Source organism: Pungitius pungitius, chromosome 6, assembly GCF_949316345.1.
Source record: "Pungitius pungitius chromosome 6, fPunPun2.1, whole genome shotgun sequence".
NCBI lineage: Eukaryota > Metazoa > Chordata > Actinopteri > Perciformes > Gasterosteidae > Pungitius > Pungitius pungitius.
This window is the reverse complement of record NC_084905.1, coordinates 980530-1000261: the sequence shown is the minus strand read 5'-3', so window position 1 is coordinate 1000261 and position 19732 is coordinate 980530. Positions and strand designations below refer to the sequence as shown.

General features: G+C 45.0%; 2 long non-coding RNA genes across 2 annotated transcripts; both read right to left on the bottom strand.

The window, feature by feature from the left end:
• Positions 1-4492: 4492 nt before the first annotated feature.
• LOC134131241 (uncharacterized) lies at positions 4493-7588 on the bottom strand. Its single transcript, XR_009956641.1, has 2 exons — positions 7062-7588; positions 4493-4752 (listed from the first exon to the last, which is right to left on the bottom strand). It is a non-coding gene; the product is annotated as an uncharacterized LOC134131241 (long non-coding RNA).
• Positions 7589-10372: 2784 nt separating this feature from the next.
• Positions 10373-19608, bottom strand: LOC119196445 (uncharacterized). The gene is made up of 5 exons (XR_005114310.2): positions 19436-19608; positions 17979-18167; positions 17286-17360; positions 15896-16232; positions 10373-10726 (listed from the first exon to the last, which is right to left on the bottom strand). It is a non-coding gene; the product is annotated as an uncharacterized LOC119196445 (long non-coding RNA).
• Positions 19609-19732: the final 124 nt, after the last annotated feature.

Genomic DNA, 19732 nt, shown 5'->3' with positions numbered 1-19732 from the left:
ATGTTCAAAGACGCTCGCCCTGCTTTGGACAGACAGTGACCACCGATTGGATTGACTTGCACGAGGGGGGAAAACAGAAACTGTACAGGGGAAGCAGAAAAGACGCCACACAGAGACAGTGGGATGGAAAAACTTGAGGAGGCAAGGGGGGCATGAAGAGAGGGAGGCACAGACAGAGAATGAGGCCTCACTTTCATTGCTGATGACTGACTGCCTGCCATCCCGGGCTCAATCATGATCTTTGATTGGCAGCTCAGGGGTGGGGTGGGGTGGGGGGGGAAGCGAGGGTGGGAAAGAGGGTGCAGGACGAGAGCTTAGAATGGGAGCCTCACAAAACATGCTCCACGCAGGGGGCCGCGCAGACGCTCATTAATGATAAAGAACACACCAGGGAAAGTGTGTTTTCTCCGCGTGTTGTTTGTAGGTTGAGATTAGTTTGTAATCTCGTGATGTAAAATGCACAGATCATCACGGGGACGGAGTCCAACGTGGGGGGTCGCATCACAGCACCTGGCAGAGGCTGTTTGGCCTTTTTTTGTTTTCTTATTTTTCACTGTTATTCCAAGAGAGCGATACTGCGTGTCTAAGGGTGATTGTGTTGCCGGCGTATTCATTTGATTGTTTTACAGTTTTACTCAGTCACTACGCAGTTAAACCCTGAATTCACTTTGCAGTTACGAGGATCTACAGCGGTTAGAGGATATTCAGGCATATGTGTTCACTCCCCTATAAAGAGAGCAGTAAAGGCTCCCACTGAAAGAAACCACAAGTCCATAGAACTAGTCATAAACCATTCAAGCCCACACTCCTTTCTCTCTGTACTTAATCTGCTCACCTTTTGTGCTGCTTCAGTTTCCCCTAAAGGTTACCTCACAGCAGGTGCATCTGATTGGCAAAACCTCTCTGACTGTTTATATCTGGACTGTTTTTTTGATGCCCAATTGTTGCACCCAAAAAAAACAGGATATCCTTGCATTTTGCTTTTCTGATATCTGAACAAGAGGGTTGAAGTACAAGATGCAGTTTATTGATGATGTCGCGGTTCTCAATCAAATAAACACTGTGTGCTACAGCACATACTTTGTGAGGGCAGCGGCAGGATGTATTGAAGGCATATAAAAAGTATGCAATTTTTAATACTTTTAGATTTGAGAGGTTTTTAGAATTTTATATGACACGTATGCTATACTTGTAGCTTTACATTACATAACAGATGATTAGCTTATAAGATTTGATGCATTTGCTGCGACCCCTTTGTGGCTTGTGGCCTTGCAATTGAGTGCAAGCCTTTAAACTGCGTAGTGCATTTATATTGTTTATCTGGTGCGTACAGTCCAAACGATCCAAGGCTCCACCTCTGCCACCTCTGGCCGTGACTTCTTTCCCTTCCGCTGATGAGCCTCCTACCTCTGGCCTCCCCACGCCACTAACCGTCCACAGAGGCTGCTTAAGTGTCCCTGTCGGACCACAGTGGAGAGGAACAGCAGATTAACCATGATCCCATCCTCTCGCCGCTAGCCCCTTCATACGCTCCGTTACACCAGCATTTAAAAGGAGGAGGGGACACCATTCAGGCCCCTGATATGAATCCCAGACGAAGGGAACAAGAACAGAGCGTTCACCCCCCCCACCCCCAGTTTCACAGAAAAGACCCCTTTCTGGCACCCTCTTATTTTGGTTGCTACAGGCTCCTGGGTTCAATGGTAGACTCCCGTTGTGCGTGGACAAAGCCTCTCAGTCAGGCGGCGATGGTTGCTAGGGGAGGCAGAATGTGTGGGGAGGGACGGGCTGCCGTTGTCCCAGACGAAATGTCTCTCTTAAGGCGGCCGGGAATCCGGTGATTGACAGGTGGCTACACGCTCCACTGCGGATCACCCGGGAGGTCCGTGGGGCCTCATATCGGCGACCGTGTAAGTGTGTGTGTGTGTGTGTGGGTGTGTGTTAGTGGCAGGTTATGTTAGTTGCCAAAGGGAACATGGGGGTTGGGGATAAAGTACTGAAGGTTTCTGCTGATATGGAAGTGGGACCATTTTTTTTTTTACCTGTAGAGGGAGCTGCTACTGCTGTAAAAACAGCTGTTCAATCACCTTAACAACTATTAACCCTTCATGTTTGTTCGGCTGTGAGCCTGCTCACAGTGGGACTAAAAATACCATGAAACATGGAGAAAAACCTGCATTGAAAATGCTTTTTGTAGTATAAACTAGAATAGAAATGCCCTGAAAGGTTGCCTCAAGTTCAGAATTTGTTTTCTTTTGTTTGAGCTTTGTAGTTTGAGACCAGCAGGTAATTTATTCTCTGTGATCATCTGGTCTTACTTCAAAATGTCTATTTAGGAGCAAGATGTAGTTTAGATACCACTCATGATCCGGTACATACATTATACTGTTGGACTGAGTGTAATCACTGTATCCTCGTGTTACTGATCACTGTATCTGTCACGGTTTGGGTTCTTGTCTTGTCTTATTTTGTAGTTCAATGTCTCTTGTGTCCCTGGGTAACTTCACTTCCTGCCTTGTCCTGTTTCCCCTGTGATTGTCTGCCGTGCCTGATCCTTTCCACCTGTGTTCAATCACCTGCACCTCCCTTGTGTGTTTAAGCCCTGTGAGTCTCTTGTCTTATGTGGAGTCATTACATGTCGACGTTCTGCGTCATGTCAAGTAAGTCTGTTTGTGTTTTCAAAGTCCACGTCCCTGATTTTTGTCTGTTTTGTTTTCTCCTCCGTCCTGCCCTTTTTTGGTTGGAGTGATTTTGAGTTTTGACTTAAAGTCCTTTTACTTTATCATTACTCCGCATCTGAGTCCTCCCTCCTTGCCTACGAGCCCCTGTACTGACAGTATCATCTTGTTACTGATCACTGCATCCTCTTGTTACTGATCACTGTATCCTCCTGTTACTGATCGCCGCATCATCTTGTTACTGATCACTGCATCCTCTTGTTACTGATCACTGCATCCTCTTGTTACTGATCGCCGCATCCTCCTGTTACTGATCACTGCATCCTCTTGTTACTGATCACTGTATCTTCCTGTTACTGATCGCCGCATCATCTTGTTACTGATCACTGCATCCTCTTGTTACTGATCACTGTATCTTCCTGTTACTGATCGCCGCATCATCTTGTTACTGATCACTGCATCCTCCTGTTACTGATCACTGCATCCTCTTGTTACTGATCACTGCATCCTCCTGTTACTGATCACTGCATCCTCTTGTTACTGATCACTGCATCCTCTTGTTACTGATCACTGCATCCTCCTGTTACTGATCACTGTATCATCTTGTTACTGATCACTGTATCATCTTGTTACTGATCACTGCATCCTCCTGTTACTGATCACTGCATCCTCTTGTTACTGATCACCGCATCCTCCTGTTACTGATCGCCGCATCATCTTGTTACTGATCACTGCATCCTCTTGTTACTGATCGCCGCATCATCTTGTTACTGATCGCCGCATCCTCTTGTTACTGATCGCCGCATCATCTTGTTACTGATCACTGCATCCTCCTGTTACTGATCACTGCATCCTCCTGTTACTGATCACTGCATCCTCTTGTTACTGATCACTGCATCCTCCTGTTACTGATCACTGCATCCTCTTGTTACTGATCACTGCATCCTCTTGTTACTGATCACTGCATCCTCCTGTTACTGATCACTGTATCATCTTGTTACTGATCACTGCATCCTCCTGTTACTGATCACTGCATCCTCTTGTTACTGATCACCGCATCCTCCTGTTACTGATCGCCGCATCATCTTGTTACTGATCACTGCATCCTCTTGTTACTGATCGCCGCATCATCTTGTTACTGATCGCCGCATCCTCTTGTTACTGATCGCCGCATCATCTTGTTACTGATCACTGCATCCTCCTGTTACTGATCACTGCATCCTCCTGTTACTGATCACTGCATCCTCTTGTTACTGATCACTGCATCCTCCTGTTACTGATCACTGTATCATCTTGTTACTGATCACTGCATCCTCCTGTTACTGATCACTGCATCCTCTTGTTACTGATCACTGCATCCTCCTGTTACTGATCACTGTATCATCTTGTTACTGATCACTGCATCCTCTTGTTACTGATCACTGCATCCTCCTGTTACTGATCACTGTATCATCTTGTTACTGATCACTGCATCCTCCTGTTACTGATCACTGCATCCTCTTGTTACTGATCACTGCATCCTCTTGTTACTGATCACCGCATCCTCCTGTTACTGATCGCCGCATCATCTTGTTACTGATCACTGCATCCTCTTGTTACTGATCACCGCATCCTCCTGTTACTGATCGCCGCATCATCTTGTTACTGATCACTGCATCCTCTTGTTACTGATCGCCGCATCATCTTGTTACTGATCGCCGCATCATCTTGTTACTGATCACTGCATCATCTTGGCTTCTGAACGGTCAATAAATGAAGGCATCTGAGGGGAAAAATACTCTTTGGTGGAGATAATAACATCAATCCGGAGAGACTTGTTGAAGTTTGAACACTGCTTTATTATAACATGCATGAATATTGATTTTGCAATGCATTTGGGGGATGGACTCCATCCTGCCGTAGGACAGACCAGGGGCCGGGATGCTGAGCCGAGCTATATCCCCCCCATTGGGAGTCCAGACACTGGTGATGGTGGTAGAGAATAAGTTGCTCCAATTTCCTGATGTGCCAGGTACTGCTGTAGATTGGAGGTGTCGGGGGGGGGGGGGGGGTGGCGGGTCGCCTTTGGTGCGCGCTGAAATGACAGCAGAGCGAGAGAACAGTCGTTTAACGTTTGCCAGCACTGATGCAATTGGTTTACGGTAACATCACCCACATCTGGTTGGCTGGTACCACCTGACCCCGCCCCTAATCAGCTGGCCGTGTGCCCCCATGGAGGGAGGGAGCCTACCGGGAATGGCAACGCTTGTCCACTGTCTTCCTGACTGAATTTTCGCCTAAGCTTCATTTCGTGGATATTGATTAAAGACTATCCTAGAGAATTTTAAATGAAAACTGAAAACTTTAAACGAGAACTGAAAAAAAGGAGAAAGGGTTAGCTCCATACTCATTGGCTCAACAGTTATGCAGTGCGATTTTCTTTATTTTGTCTTATATTGTATACATACACATATATTAATGATCTACGATGATGTATGTATTATCTAAGTATAACAGTGATAAAATGAAAGATATTTGACCCAAAAATAAAACAACAAAGGGTTAAACTTTCCGATACACAGACAAACGCTTGTGTGTGTGTGTGAGACAGAGAGAACGTATTGTAAATCAAAAAGAGTAAATTAAGGCTGTCGATTTGGGTTTGTCGGCATCAAAAGGATTAGTGATATTCAGAGCTGTGTCTCCCCGGCCTGGGAACCGTTACCCCGCCACATTGTAGACACCAGCAGTCCCCGATTCCCCCTGCAGGGCCACAGGGGTGAGATGGAGCAGACAGGGTGTAGGACGTGGGGATCTAAAAGGGGTTCAGACGGGACCCCCCCAACACACGGAGCCCCTCAAACAGACGTCTGGGACAGTCTGGGTTCTGCACTCCCAGACAGGGAGCCCTTCAATCCATCAGATGCTCACCGCCCCCCCCCCCATCCCCCTTCCCCTTGACCTTGACTCTCTGTCACCGTGGCCCTCCAGACAGTCTGGGGTCAAAGGGTAACACAGCAGCCACACATCAGACACGGTTCAAGTCCCCTGTGTCCATATGAATGCTGAATGGTAAATCACCCTGAAATCAGCCTGTTGGAATGTGGCTTTGAATTCCTGCAGCGATGCACACAGACACCTCGAGGACACCGTTGTTGTGACAATATGAAGCCCATGGAAAACAAATGGTTTCGTTTTATTACATTCCAGCCTTCACGCTATTTCTCATCCTGCGGGAAGATGGATTTTAACAAAAAACTGTTGTGCCAATGGATATTTAGTTACATTTAAGAAGCGTTTCATCTGTTATTCAGAGGGAATCGGCCTCCAGCAGCATTAAGGACCACTTCCAAGCAGCCAGGCCACATTGTACCTTTCCCCTCCCACTGCTGATTCGCATCGTCTTCAGCCAGTCATGTCATGAGCGATTTGTGAGAGAGGGAACGGCTGCCTCCTCACGAGGCTTTTAAAAAAAAAAAAAAAAAACGCCAACTGGCACAGTGTGAAGCTCTGATGAGCCTCGTGTGAGCCTGTCTCTCACATACGGTCACTCGCTGTCTGTGAACTCTGTTAAACGTGCATCACTGTTTCTTTTATCAAAACACATGTACCTCATATACGTCATCATTTCCCCTCTAATCTGAACGTAATTCGTAAAAAACAGCTTATTTCTTTGGGAGACATTTGACATTCTAATAAGCTCATTCAAAGTCTGGATGCAAGCGTTGGTGTTGGTGAGCGCGGGACAACGCCAGCAGTCACAACACTGTTTATGTCACATTGAGGGGCTGTTCTCTCATTACACAAGTAGACGAGCAGGGTGACAAACACACACACACACACACACACACACACAGCTTCCTGTTCAGCTTCAACGTCAGGTTATTTATCAAATAGATGCCCTTTGTAGTTTTTAGATGCATTTGGGTTGCTGCCCAAAACCTTCATCGGTTTTTCACTGATTCCACTGGCTTTTTGCTTTTGGGGGAGAGGGGAGGGGGGGGGGGGGGGTAAAGATGGCATTGTGAATGCACTTATGTTTGAAATACGTATTAGAAATAAAGTTAAAGCGCTTTCCAAATTATTGCTTTGGATAACTAAGAGATTGAGTACTATTATTTTAATTGATAGTGAAGTTGCATGTTTATATTTTTTATTCCTGTGTTAATTTAATTCAGCTCGTCCTTTATACACAACTGATAGTGTCATGGAAAACATGTTTGTACAAGCCTTCATCGGATTTCAGTTCGTTTCACGCTTCACGAAAAAATCAATTCAGAAAATAAGTCAGTAAAATTACAGTTCGTTTTTTTTTTTTTTTTAAACTGTAATTTCCGTTATTAAACTACAAGCAGTACAGTCTCCCTTTTGTTATTCACGGAGGAAATACTATCTGTCAAGTACCTCTGCTTTTTGCATCCTCGAAAAATCTCGTTATAAATCCAGCATGTTTGAATTAATACTAATCAAACAACCCGATTATCGACATATTTTCGCAGCGGCGATCCGTCAAAATATAACAACTTAAAAAAAAAAAAAAGAATCGTCCTCCATTAAGGTGACGACAGGTGGACTGAGCGCCCACGCGGAGCGCGCGCTCTCAGAGGAGCACGGTGCGTCCCACCGGTCATCCATCAGCTGATGGAGTTACGCACCAATCAGGTCGTAAACACCCACGTAGAGTCGTACGTGATGAGGTGTAACGTGTAAACGAACACGTCGGGCAAATAAAAACAAACACAAACCAGATTTATTGAGTAACAAATGCACTTAAACAGGCTATATTGGATAATTGAAATAAACCTTAAAAATACACATAGGAAATAGAAAATTATTGATATATTGATTTATAAGGAGGTTATTACTAAAGCTTGTTTTTTATATAGGAAAGACATAGAGATCTTTCTTAAGCACATTTATTCGTTTCTTAATAGGGTCTAAGCATCTCAAACCAGAATATTATATAATAAGAATATTAACCTATTTTTAGACTTCACCATTACTAGTAATTTCCCATAAGTATCATGCTGAGATGATGGTTTGTAAAATATATTTTTAGATGAGCATATTGCTAAATTGTGTGTGTGTATTTTACTGCATCCTTTTTTTTTAATCCATTTAATTAGTAAGTAGAATACAGCACCACTCAAAAGTTTGGACACACTATCTCATTGAATTAAATGAAAAATGTGTCAACGTTTGACTGGAACTGAATACAATTGAAATACACGCATGCTCTAAAATGACTTATTGCATGGAAATCGAATATAATCAATTAGCTAAATGGAGAGTTGTCTTTGTCTTCCCGTTGGCTGTATTTTATCGAGTCAATTTCTGCAAAACGGCAGACAGAAGCGCGCATTCCCCTGGATCCCATAAACTATTCCTCTCCGTTACATATGTTCCTTTCCTATTTCAGAAATTCAACATTTAGCATCGGCTCCTTGGGGGGAGGAACCAATTGGTCATAAAGAGAGCCAGACTCTTTGGGAGGAGAGAAGGCCCCCCCTGTTGTTTTTAAACCAGCCACCTCCACCGCTCCGAAACGCAGGGGCCCAGGAGGCAGGGCTGTGGGGAGGGAGGGTGACGCAGGGCGGTGAGCCGGGTGGTGAGGAAGGGCTCGTAGGATGCATTAAATCAGCCCGATTGGGAGTTTTAGGCGAGGGCACCGCTCGGGTCTGACTGAAAGGCTGCCGGCAGCTCTTGAGTGATACTATTCACATCCTGGGAGAAAGGTCAGTGTCAGAGGAGTTCACAGGCCCCATCTCCATTCTTATGCTAAAGGATCATATACACATAGGCTTATTCAGTGGCTGCAAAGGCATAAACACTTTTTACTGACTTTCCCTCCAAAAGGTTTGAATTCTTTAACTTGAGGCCCTGCCTCGGAGTTCCTCTCCCTTCTTCTGAAGGATTTAATGTAAGATTGTTGAACTTGACATCATCTTTTAAAATACATTTGCATCTACGCTCTTGTAAGAAAGTCTCAATCATGTAAAAAAAAAAAAAAAAAAATCACCGAAAGGACCAGAAGAGATTAATGTTATTTTAAAAGTTTGTTCATGTTGCACTGTTCATTCTCCACCCCTACTACCCTTTATATTTCCTCTTTTACTGGCCACAAATTTGTTTTCCTTGTTTTTATGAACTTCCTGAGGCATTTTCCTGTCTGCCTCTGAGTCCACTGGTCAATGGCCAAAAGCAGGAAATAGCCACTTAATTAGCGGCCCTTGACCTTTTGGCTCTGGCTCAGGCGACTCCTGACCTCAGCATCTCTGCAGCCTGTTTAACGTCCTCTCGGGGGACTGTCCAGATCATGACCCCTGACCCCTGTGCTGCCATCCAACAGGTCCCTGACCAGCAGTCCCGCACCACACGAAACTCATCAAAAAAGCATTTTCGTCCCGAGCGTCACGTCAGCGATACGTTGGCAGCGGGACGCTAGCACGCTGAGGCTGACACGACCACGCCTCCAACACGCATGTTCAGAGCACACGGTAGTGAATGCATGTATGTGATGATGAAAATCACAAATGCAGCAGTCTTTTTATAAAAGCCATTGAAGCCTTTGGGCTTTCATTCCATCCCCACCCTGCAGAGGATGATTTCAGTTTCCAGAGGGGGAACCGGTGCCCCAAATCAGTGGCTGCACAACATTTTGGGTGGATTGAAAACATGCCGAATCGTGCCTGGCTCCACTGAGTGTGACTTTAGATTCAAGCACATGTTCAGTTCGTTCATGCAACTCCCATGTGCCCTCAACCGGATTAGAGCCTATTTTTGTCTCTTTTCTGTTTACCGTTTATTTTGTTTTCTAGATCCTCTGTTTGTATTTATTCACCAGTCTAGTTTTTTTGCTTATCTTAATGCGACAGCTATTGTACACATTACTGCAATATGTGACAGCCATGTTTTTACACATTATACAATTAACATGTATTTTTTTTTAATTTGTTGTAAACAGATAAGATATTTAAAAACAAATTAAAATACATTTTTGCACATTGAATAAAATCACAAGAAGTAATCCCAGGGAAGGTGTTTAATTGTGGAAAAAAGAATATCAAACTTCTAAATCTAAGATAAAGCATCATTTTAATGGAGAGGGAACCCTTTGAGATAAACTCTTACAGAATGCATGAGCATCTGATGAGTCGGACGCCACCAAGGCCTGTAATCCCCAAAACTGATTAATCCTCCAAACTTTTACTGCCTGGTGAGCAGTAAAAAGAAATTCAGATTTAAAAAAAAAAACAACCACAAAAACAGTTTTCCAAATATAACTCCCTCTGGTTATGTTATTAGTTCATATATCATCTTTCACAGCCAACATGGACAGAGTGAATGTCTTGTTTCAGAGTGTAGACAGTTTAGTGGGCAATGAATTTTTCTTTCCCCCCCCCCCCCCCCCCCGTCTGCTCCTCCTAATTAAACCTTAATGTGGGGTCACTCAAACACTGCGTCGCACCATCCTCACACAAATGACCATTTCAATCTAAAAACAGAAAGCAGACAAAAAAGCTCCTGCAGACTTGACTCCTGTATATTTTGGATCAATCCTTCACTCTTTTGAAGATTAAAGACAAATGGCTGTTGAAAATATACATATACATAAAAACACATATTTTAGGATGTCAGCAGTGTAATAATCTATCGTATCCTTTACTAATTGATCACTGAAATAATTGCTAAAAAAAAAGCATGATTGTCAAAAATATTTTCATTTATAGATTTATTTCAAAGAAATTACTACTTCAATTCAGGCATAGGAGAACAACAATTTCATATATTATGAATTACATTGCATTAAAACATGTAAATGCAGTGACTAGAATGTGATATATCAGTGAGGACGATTTAAAAGTAAGGCACGTAAACATGGTGGATCACACAGATTAATGCAATAACATGCATATCCGAATCAAACATTTCCGGCTTACACAACAGCTCTTTACTTTCAGTCCTTTGCCACACAGGACTCGTTTAGACCTTCTGGGGACTACATTTGGTTGAGTTTGGTCGAGGATCTCCTCTCAGAGTGCAGAGAGGCTCGCAGATCCCGTCCCGTCCTGGGAATAAACGACAGAGGGAGTCATTAGCATAATAATACAACTTTGTTCCATAAACACTCAATGCTGATTCACAAGAAAGAAGGAAGGGGTTTTTTTTTTCTCCACTGCAATACATACTTTCTCGACATTCATATTGAGAAAAGAACATTTGTCAAGAACTAGAAGATGAATTTTAATCATTTTTAAAAAGCCAACACATGAAGGTGCTGATGTATCAAAGCGAGTGATATGTTTTAAGAGCACAATGATTCTGAAAACCTAACCCTCTGCAAACAAACAACCAAATGTGCTGTTGGGCTTGAGATTTGGTTCTGTACATCAGAAATTGTAGGCAGTGTTTTTATAGAAAAACAAACTTTCCTTTCATGCCCAGTCAAAATAGGCCCCTGCGCTCTGCATGTTGTTCTTCTCTCCCATTTTCAGGCTGTATGCATGGAGGGATCTTAAGGCTTTTATCCCCACAGGGAACCAGCCCAAACTCTTTCTCTGTCAATTTTCACCCACTCCCCAATTCAGACAAGGCTTTTCTCCCACCAACCCCACAATGAAGGATTTGTCCTCGTTCCCTTTGTCCACCTCTGATATCTTTTTTTTTTTTTTTTTTTGACTGCTCCCTCTCTGCAGACAGCATGCAGCGTATGCAAATATGTGCTCTTTTATTCCTGGGTGAATGCAACCTTAAATGAGGACACACTTGCACACGTTTACAGAGGGGGCATGGAAACATGCACGTATTACAATCAGTAGATTTGCAGACCCTCTCTGACACCGGAGCACTTAAACATTCAACACAGGCGAGCAGACAGAAATATATTCTCATCTGATGCCACAGATGATTTTATCTATGTATTCCTATACAGGCAGTTTATCCCGAAAGGTTGATAAATATAACACAAGAATAGAGGCGTGGGTTGCAACAAATTCAAAAGCCTTGTTTTAGTTTGAAGTTTTAGCCGTTTTTTTATGGTTGATTTTGTTTGTAGAACTTCTGCAAGGAGACAAAGCTCTTGTCTTTGTGATGTAAGAAGTTCTTGTACTTCACCAACGCTGTGGCGCATTTGCCGTTTTATAAGCCCATAAGTCCACAGCACATACACAATGGCTGTTCAGATGTGTAGGATGAGGCTGAGAAATGAGACACAAGTGGTCCAACACAATAGCGGCTCTGAGGAAGAAGAGGTGTAGACTGGTAATGTGTAACTCTAAAGGCTGGATGAATTATAATGGTGTCTCGCAGCTTACATTCCCAAGCTGGCCCGTGCCATCTGTGAGTATGTGTGAATGGGTTAGCGCTAATGTGTGTGTGTGTGTGTGTGTGTGGTGGGGGGTTGACGTCTGCTGGACAGCTCTGACAGTTCGGCCTTTTCACTCGTACATTACTGAGCCGGCCGGGCCTCTTTCCCATAGCAACCCCAACAGAGGTCAAAGACCATGTACCCCCCCATCCATCCACCCAGCCAACCTCCACCTCCACCTCCTCCCCCGTACTGCAGGGTGGTCACAGACTCCCCAATCACCCCCCCCCCCCCGACTGGCCGCAGACAGAGCGACTGCACCCATGAACTTGAACTTGTGCGACGGAGTCGTATATCCATCTGATGCAAGAAAAGCGACACGAGGATGAGCACACTCTGGACTTTTCCCCCCCTCTTTTCAACCCTTAGCCTGGTATCAAATTCACATACTGTACCAGTAGAGTGACAATAAATGAAAAATGAGGCCACACCAAGGATTCAGCGCAGAACCTCATCTCCTCCTGATATGATTACAAAGGGCCGCTGCATTAAAGGCTCAGTCACCTAATTCTTCTATACTTTCATTGGAGCGTACAGGACCCCCACTCAGGACGCCACATCCAACAGACGTAATCTGAAAAGCTCGGGATGTAGAAACTTCTCTCCATCTTCCTCTAAGATACTTAATGTCAGGCTTTGTGCTACATTAGTCTCGGCCAAAGTTGCATTAAAAAAAAAAAACCCAGATGATCCCCGCTTGACCCACATTGGACCTCATCCAAGACTATGGGCGGCCCCAGCGAGCCCGGCTTTATAAATCACAGTCGAGCCGTTAAAACATTAATAGTGTCCACACATAGTGAGGGGAATCCAAAGAGGTAACCCAGGAGCTGTATGGTATTAACATTTTATCGCCACCATGGCTACGCTGCTTCACCCGGCTTCTGTCCCTTCATCATGTCACACATCATCATTTTCCTGCACTGAAAATCCCAGATAGTTATAAATGAATAACAGAGGAAAGGGGGACAAAAGGAAAAGGAAGGTAATCATCTATACTTATGTCATTTTAAGAAGGGGAGATACATTTTTTTTGTTTGGGTTTTAAGGTCATTTACAAGAAGAAATGTAAGCCTGAATATTTAAGTGTCCACAGCGTGCAGAGGAATATTCACATCCTAAATTCTCCCGACGCGCCGTCCAAGAGGCCAAAACTCACTGCTCAGACACTCTGGATTAAAACTGAGGTTATAACGATTCAAACATTTAACTGTTTGCACTAACACTCATTTTATGTCAAGCTGCATATCGCAATTAGTCAGAATAAGCGGTAGTAATCAATAGATAGATAAATAAATATGTTGTGTGTGTGTGTGTGTGTGTGTGTTGCTCTATTTTCTATTGATCCCTCTGCACGTAACACGCGTAGTAAGAACAAACCCATTCTACGGACAGATTTGCATCAGTCACCGCCCGTCTTGGAGCGCCCGGCCTCTGTTGGCTGCTGCAGCTGTCGCATGCGGCTGCAGGTCCTTGCGGGCTGCAGATTGCTTCAGCAGGACGACACTGCGCTAGCCAACGCGAGCCCAGCAGAGGTGCCATCGACACCGGTGGCCAAAACGTGTCTGCAACACCTGCCTCCGGCGCCTCCTTTGTCTCCATTGTCTTTAACCCTTTTCTCGATGAGTCTCCAGTTTTGACTTTACGAAAGCCACAGTTTTATCACATCCCCCCCCCACCCCCTGCCCCCCCTCCTCTGCTCCTCTTTTTTCCCCCCCCAAACGTACCATGGAGATCTGCAACAGAAACGTAGCACTAAGCGAGCTGCAGTATCACAATTATTTATTCCTCGCCTTCACCTTGCTTTCTTTCTTTCTTTTTTTGCTTCAGTCAAATCTGCCCCGGAGCGATGCGCTGTGTACCACAGGCGAGCAGTGAGAATGCCATTTATAAAGACAGCTCAGAGTCTTTGGAATATGAAGAGAGGGAATCGTCTCTTGACATGTGGGGCTAGCCCATGCCGTACATATTTTGGGGAAGCACATGTGCAGAATGAGGCTGATTAATTATCTCTATCCGCAGGTTACATCATTCAGCCTGTTGGGCACACACCCACCGCGTCAGCTCAGTCGTTCTCAGTGAAACCCTGTCTCTGCCTGTCTTGTGATGTTTCTGTGATGCCTGTCTGTGACATGTGGATTGTGTTTGCAAGAAGGACGATACACGGAGTATCGATAAAGTGTGCAATAAGTGTGCATGGGCGCGCCGCATGAAATGAGGTCAGATTCCCAATGTGGGAAAAAAAAAGGTGAAAATGTCTATTTGTTGCGTTTGTCCCGCCTTTGAGGCGACCGAAGCGCGATGTGCCGTGTGACAGGGTGCCGGCCCGCGCCTCTATATGCACGTCATGTCTGAATGCAGCAGGATCCCTCTCTAAACAGCATCTACATGCCTTTCAGACATGCAGAGGAGGCTGAAAAGACTAATGAACAGTCAGGTGGCACTCCAGGGCCCCCACCCCCCCCCCCCCCCTCATCACACATATCAAACGCACATACACTTGCTCACACATTAAAACTCAGCAGCTCGCCCGACCCCGTTGATCCGCACGACAGTCTAATGTCTCAGGCATCTGCTCATGTCTAGTCTGGAGGGTCTTTCCCACCCTGCCCCCCAGCCCAGGCCCGCCGCAGCACCAGCTCCCACAATGGTGGGAAAGCAGGCCTTCACTGAGGGCGGGGGGGGGATGGGGGGGTGGACTAAACAGCTATTGAGAGGGGAGAGAGCGGGGCTGAATGATAATGTGAAAATGCACGGCGCTGTTCATTAACACACAGGCAGCGCTGCAGCTGCACATGTTGGCCCCGGACACACATGCTCACGTGTCACCGGGCCGCTCCGCTCCGTCACAAGGAGCCTTCACGGGAGCTTTGTGTGGCTGCACATCCGCGTAGGAGGTTACAGGCGACGGGAGAGGTGGAGATTTGGAGATTTTATATGCGACAGAGACCTCTTTCGGGAAGGATGGGAGATTTTTAGTGTTTGTGTCAAATAAACCTTTTTAACCGTGTGTGCTGTTGTAGTAACAGGGTAATACTGGATATTATATATACATATATATATATATATATAATATAGAGAGAGAGAGAGTTGCAATCATAAAACGTTTAGGAATAATTGCTGAAGATGATTTGAGATACTCAATATATCCGGTAATTTAACTCCATCAAAAATGCCATTTAAAGCCCTTAAACTAGCCTGAAAATTGATATCACTACAGCTGCCTTGTGAGCTAAAACACATGTGTTCATAAAGTAAACTAAATCTAAAATTGTAATGGTTCTACTAAGAAGAAAAATAATGCAATTTCCCAAATAGTTATTATCTCAGTGATAGAATTCACCTGAGCGCTTTAACTGGAGGCACATTAAGACAGCTAAGATAATACTAAACTCCATAATGTAAATCCCATAATAAAAGGGGTTTTGCATGAATTCATCGACGAGGTTTGTCGGGTGGAAATAAAATGTACACCATCATCACCATCGTGGCTTGCATCAAGGAGTAAAGAACCACCATGACAAGAGAGGATGGCAGGTTTCCTTCAACCAGTGCCAGCTCATTAATTTTGTTTGCTACCCAGCCCCCAGCCCCCCCCCTTCCTCTTCCTCCCAGCACCAACCACCACCACCACCACCACCCTTCTCTCACCCACCGCCTCCCTCGAATCACCCCTTAACTGCTAATTAGCAGAAGCAGAAGATAGAAGAGAAAATGGGGAGGCCATGTGTGACTGGGGAGGAAATAGGAAACTCATCTTCTTTCCTTCTGCCCCCCCATCCCCCATCAAACACCCCCCCCCCCCCAACCCACTCGCTGCCCACCGCCATCACCACTGGTACCCAGGCAGAAAACCCACGATGCCGCTCACCTCGTGTGCCAGTCTGCCATTTTAGGTGCCGCCGCCGCGCGGCAACGTCTCCCCAAGATGGCTCCTGTGAGCGTGCCCGCGCCCCGGGGGATCCGGAAGGGTCTTTGTCCGCGTGCTGGCACGGCCGGTGTCCCACCCGTTGGCAGCACAGATGGCATTAGAGGCTCTTGGGCCAAAAAAAAAAAAAAAGGACGAAGAATGGGGGGGGGGGGGGGGGGGGGGGGGGAGCGGACAGGAGGAGGAGGAGGAGGAGGAGGAGGAGGTAGCGATTCCGGACCGACCACTTTTTCCCCTCCTCGCTCTTCCTTTCAGGGATCCACCATCATTCAATGGAAGCCTGTAAAAAGAGAGAAAAACCAAGGAATGAAAGAACAGAAACACATTTGCACTTTTAATTATAAGCACAGCCAAACGCAGGCTAAATAGTAACTTTGCTTTCTTCTTTGCTTTCACTGAGATGCTTTTCTCCATTGATGGCCAAGTTTTAGTGTGTGCATGAGTGCGTGTTTTTGCTCAAGGTGAAAGAACACATTTTTTCTTTTTTTATTTTACAGGTTGAAACAAGAACTCCCCGACTATCCCATAAATAAAGCCTCAAGTGTTTTTACTCCTCTTCATTGAGGAGGAGCGCCGTGCTGACACGCCCCGACAGGGGAAGCTCCGGGCAAACACTTGGACCTCATCGGCTCCCCCCCCCCCCCCCCCCCCCCCCACACACAGCCTAAAATCTCGCCGCGAAAAAACAAGCTGGTCTGCGATAGGCAGTTAGGAGGGTGAATGAAAAGCCCATCTCACTTTGGTGCTATTTAGCCTTTCGTGGCGTTCCACGGGCTGAGCGTTGATGCACGGCACTGAAGTGCCAAGTTCAAAAACTCAGATCCTGTCTACAGGATGGGCCCCGGGGCCCTTTTTCATTGAGCCACCACACAATGTGTCCCAAAGGCCTTGAGATTAGCCACGGCTTCAAATGCAGACGCCAAGTGTCTTTTTTAACCCTGTGTGTGTGTGTGTGTGTGTGTGTGTGTGTGTGACGCTGCACCACTCCACTGCGTTATTAAGCAGCCAACGCATTAGCGCAGTCTCCCTTTTCTTTCTCCTACAAACGTACGTCTCACAGGTACAAATTTTAAATATATAATAAATAGAAGTGACTCTCCCAAAAGATTAGAGGAAGGATGGCAGGACAACCCAGAGAGGAGCCTCCAGGGGCCCCAGAGAGACGTCCCGTTTGTTTGTCTTTTCACTTACTGCAGGTGAGCAGAAGGGATCAGATTAAACACCCTGAGGTGTGATCAGCCTCTTTTTTTTTCTCTGGAAGACACACGTCCCAGTAGCCCAATTAAAGAGGGCTGGGTTCTATTTAGCTCGCGCTCACGTCGTCATGACTTACATGGAAATAGAAGCGAGCCTTTGTTGGTGGTATTGGAAACACCTGTGCTTTCCGCCGTGACACGTTAAATGTCTCCTGTGAAAAGAAAAACAAAAAAAAGACTATTATTATGATGTAATATCAACGCTGTGCATTTATTATTCAATTTGATCTTCTTCCACAGGGTAAAAACTAAAGGGTTTGAGTCCGTGCTGTTCCCCTCCACCGGAGCGACCTGTTTAACATTCAGCACCACGTTGTAGAGGGCCTGAATGCACCGAAAACACCACACTGAGGGCCCTTTGTACAAGGAGCTCATATTCTGAATCCTCAAAATGAAGTGAATTGAGATGGGAAAAACAAACAAACAATGTGTCGCGCTATAAAGTCGTAAATGAGATGCTGGGTTAACTGGTGTGTGTTTTTTTTTAAAGAAATTTATCAATGGTTATTTTGTTTCCCTGAGACCCCAACATGTCTGATATATAGTTGAACATTTCATTCTGCAAAAAGGAACCATGAAACAAAGTCCTTTAAATCTGACACTGAAAGTGTGTATACTTAAAAATAAATACAAATTAATTGATGACGCGATGCATAAAAACAAATGTATTATATACACGTTTGGTAGCGATTTTGGATTATTTTGTGCTATTTTTTTTTTTTTTTTTTTATCAAACTAAAAAAAAAAAAAAAGTAAAACTATTTTCTCACCTTTTTGGGAGGTGAAAGCTCGAGGTGTCCCGCATCTTTCGGGGATGAACACAACGCTCCGGAAGTCATTTCTACTTTCGGTTATCTAGCTTTATGACAGGCATTTAAAACTCATACAGCTAGATAACCAAAGACAGAAACAGACCCCCTCTCGCTCTCTGCTGAAGCCCGACGCGATGCTGACGTGATCTAGAAGCAGGATGGAGAAGTAGGCCTTTAATATAAAAACACACACACACACACATCTCCAGTACGTTTTATTTAAATTACGGGCCAATGAGAATGACAGACAGCAGCTGAACACGACGTGGTGAGAGGAGATGGATCACGTGTGTTGCGAATAGTCCTGTCTTGATAAAAGAGTCTGGCTAAAGGCCTACTGATCACCACAGTGACCTCGTTATAATCTACATTTTAGATATATTCTAGAGCCTTCAAAAACATACAATTATTATTTTAAGATTTAGTAATAAAAAGAAATCAGTAGTTTGCCACGGTGTGTGAGGGGCACATTGCATCAGCATGCCTTGCAATTGACACACAGAGTATTTAAATATCGAAATATAATATTACATCATTGAAAACGTGTACAGTGTTTATTCTGATTGCCTTCGAAGCGATGTTTATTAATGTCGTTTAAACTGATAAGGGACGTATTAGAAATGCAAGTAGCGCCAGTTGCATTGAAAAAAAATCTATCTATTTCAGATGATAGATTTTCAGGCCTGGCCCGTAGAAAACTACCCGCTGGCCCGCCGTGCGATCTCATCCCACTAATCATGTCTGAAACACATGAACGGCTCTCTAACAACCACATGTACCGTTAGACCTGTGCGCATGTCATCATTTAAGCTACATGCTCAGCCTATTTGATGCCATTGGATGATCATAAAAGGTCAGTGTGACCAAACCGTGCACATGACCATGAACCCAAGACGTGTGAAGAAACACCACATATGATGCTCTGAGATCAACAGCTGGCCCAGTTTTCTTTTTTTTTTTTTTTTAATCTACTAAATGTGAATTGAGCTAGGCTTTAAGATGCTTTAATTTGCTCTGGGCTCTTTTGCTCCCGAGGGGCAACGAATCCTTACTTTTAATGAGAGTTGCGATTGGCCTACTTCTACTAGAACTGGACTATTTCACATGGCACGGATTATCCGCAAGAGCTATTACAGGATCCAATTTATTACTGATGATAATAATAGACCAAAGAGCGTAGTGAAATATTCTGGCACTTCAAAGAACACGGGGACCAAACGCGTTCCCTCGTTTGAAATGAAACGCCGGGGCGTTTGGTTAAAAAAAAAACATGTTACTTAACGAAAAAAAAAAAAGTGAATATCTAAAAGTCAAACTTAACATGCATCCTATGTGTAGCTCTCTGTGTATCATGTGGACGAGGCTTGACAACAGATTCAAAGCCAAGGCTGCGCGTCTCCACGCGCATCTCTTACCTCTTTCAGAAGCAAAGCGGACTCTGGAGACAAATGTCCTCAACTCCTCAGGTCGTAACGAGCCCCCCCGGATGGCTCTTTCTCTGCGTGGACATCGGGCCCATCGGGTAGAGAGTCCGCTCTCAGGTGAGTGCGGTCGCATCCTCAGTCCTCCAGCTTCTGCCTCTCCTCCGGGCTGCGCGCTTCCTCTACTCGCTCCCGCACTGACGTCACGCCAGAGCCACGACCAATCACAGAGCCCGCAGCGCCGGAGAACGCACCAGTTCAAAAGGACGTCTCACTCAAGGAGGTTTTCTC